The following is a 245-nucleotide window of genomic DNA, read 5'->3' on the forward strand; positions in this document are numbered from 1 at the left end:
AATATTTCTACCTTCTTGCATTTGGGTTTGAACATTTCCATTTCTTGTTAACCCACCCTGTATTACAGCTGCATTACATACTGGTTTACCACTATTACCTGGTCAACTATTACTTCATCAATATTAAGCATTTCCCTTCTCTTTCCTATCTACTTTTATGCTTTCTAACATTTCTCTACCTACCACACCTCAATCTCCCTGCCCTTCCTTTTTCTGTGTCAGATTTGGTAAATCACAACTAATTA

Source organism: Antrostomus carolinensis, unplaced genomic scaffold (genome assembly GCF_000700745.2).
Source record: "Antrostomus carolinensis isolate BGI_N321 unplaced genomic scaffold, ASM70074v2 scaffold40917, whole genome shotgun sequence".
Lineage (NCBI taxonomy): Eukaryota > Metazoa > Chordata > Aves > Caprimulgiformes > Caprimulgidae > Antrostomus > Antrostomus carolinensis.